Source organism: Arachis hypogaea, chromosome 13 (assembly GCF_003086295.3).
Source record: "Arachis hypogaea cultivar Tifrunner chromosome 13, arahy.Tifrunner.gnm2.J5K5, whole genome shotgun sequence".
Lineage (NCBI taxonomy): Eukaryota > Viridiplantae > Streptophyta > Magnoliopsida > Fabales > Fabaceae > Arachis > Arachis hypogaea.
Genome location: NC_092048.1, coordinates 58911933 through 58913879, shown reverse-complemented (window position 1 = coordinate 58913879; position 1947 = coordinate 58911933). Strand labels below are relative to the sequence as shown.

The 1947-nt window shown below is 42.3% G+C and overlaps 1 non-coding gene across 1 annotated transcript; it reads left to right on the top strand.

Annotated features, from left to right (window-relative positions):
* Window positions 1-1607: 1607 nt before the first annotated feature.
* Window positions 1608-1715, top strand: LOC112738625 (small nucleolar RNA R71). The gene has a single exon (XR_003169575.1). It is a non-coding gene; the product is annotated as a small nucleolar RNA R71 (small nucleolar RNA).
* Window positions 1716-1947: the final 232 nt, after the last annotated feature.

The window sequence follows — 1947 nt, the reverse complement described above, 5'->3', positions numbered from 1 at the left end:
TTTGGTTGTGGCCTCCCAACACCAAACTTAGAGTTTGACTGTGGGGGCTTTGGTTGACTCTGCTTTGAGAGAAGCTTTTTCTACTTCCTCTTCATGGATGCAGAGAGAGATCCTTGAGTTGTAAACACAAGGTTGTCCTTATTTAATTGAAGGATCAATTCTCCTCTGTCCACATCAATCACAGCTCTTGCTGTGGCTAGGAAAGGCCTTCCTAGGATGATGGATTCATCCTCTTCCTTTCCAGTATCCAAGACTATGAAATCAGTAGGGATGTAAAGGCCTTCAACCTTCACTAACACGTCCTCTACTTGTCCATAAGCCTATTTTCTTGAATTGTCTGCCATCTCTAGTGAGATTTTAGCAGCTTGCACCCCATAGATTCCCAGTTTCTCTATTACAGAGAGGGGCATGAGGTTTATCCCTGAACCAAGGTCACACAGAGCCTTAAAGATCATGGTGCCTATGGTACAAGGTATTATGAACTTTCCAGGATCCTGTATCTTCTGAGGCAATGTCAGTTGATCCAGATCACTTAGTTCATTGGTGAACAAGGGAGGTTCATCTTTCCAAGTTTCAATGCCAAATAATTTGGCATTCAGCTTCATTATTGCACCAAGGAACTTGGCAGCTTGCTCTTCAGTAACATCCTCATTCTCTTCAGAAGAGGAGTACTCATCAGAGCTCATGAATGGCATAAGGAGGTTCAATGGAATCTCTATGGTCTCTAGATGAGCCTCAGATTCCTTTGGTTCCTCAAAGGGAAGCTCCTTATTCATCACTGGACATCCCAGGAGGTCTTCCTCCTTGGGATTCACGTCCTCTCTTTCCCTTACAGGTTCGGTCATTGTGATCAATTCAATGGCCTTGCACTCTCCTTTTGGATTCTCTTCTGTATTGCTTGGGAGAGTACTAGGAGGGATTTTAGTGATCCTTTTACTCAGCTGGCCCACTTGTGCTTCCAAATTTCTAATGGAAGACCTTGTTTCATTCATGAAACTTACAGTGGCCTTGGACAGATCAGAGACTAAGTTTGCTAAATTAGAAGTATTTTGTTCAGGGTTCTCTGTCTGTTGCTGAGTGGATGATGGAAAAGGCTTGCTGTTGCTAAACCTGTATCTTCCACCATTATTAAAGCCTTGTTGAGGCTTTTGCTGATCCTTCCATGAGAGATTTGGATGATTTCTCCATGATGGATTATAGGTGTTTCCATAAGGTTCACCTAAGTAATTTACCTCTACTATTGCAGGGTTCTCAGGATCATAAGCTTCTTCTTCAGAAGATGCCTCTTGAGTACTGTTGGATGCAGCTTGCATTCCATTCAGACTCTGAGAGATCATATTGACTTGCTGAGTCAATATTTTGTTTTGAGCCAATATGGCATTCAGAGTATCAATTTCAAGAACTCCCTTCTTCATAGGCGTCCCATTACTCACAGGATTCCTCTCAGAAGTGTACATGAACTAGTTATTAGCAACCATGTCAATGAGTTCTTGAGCTTCTGCAGGCGTTTTCTTTAGGTGAATGGATCCACCTGCATAAGTGTCCAATGACATCTTTGATAGCTCAGATAAACCATCATAGAATATATCCAGGATGGTCCATTCTGAAAGCATGTCAGAAGGACACTTTTTGGTCAACTGTTTGTATCTTTCCCAAGCTTCATAGAGGGATTCACCATCTTTTTGTTTGAAGGTTTGAACATCCACTCTAAGCTTGCTCAGCTTTTGAGGAGGAAAGAACTTGGCTAAGAAAGCCGTGACCAGCTTATCCCAAGAGTTCAAGCCATCCTTAGGTTGAGAGTCCAACCATATTCTAGCTCTGTCTCTTACAGCAAATGGGAAAAGCATGAGCCTGTAGACTTCAGGATTTACTCCATTAGTCTTAACAGTATCACAGATCTGCAAGAATTCAGTTAAGAACTGAAAGGGATCTTCAGATGGAAGTCCA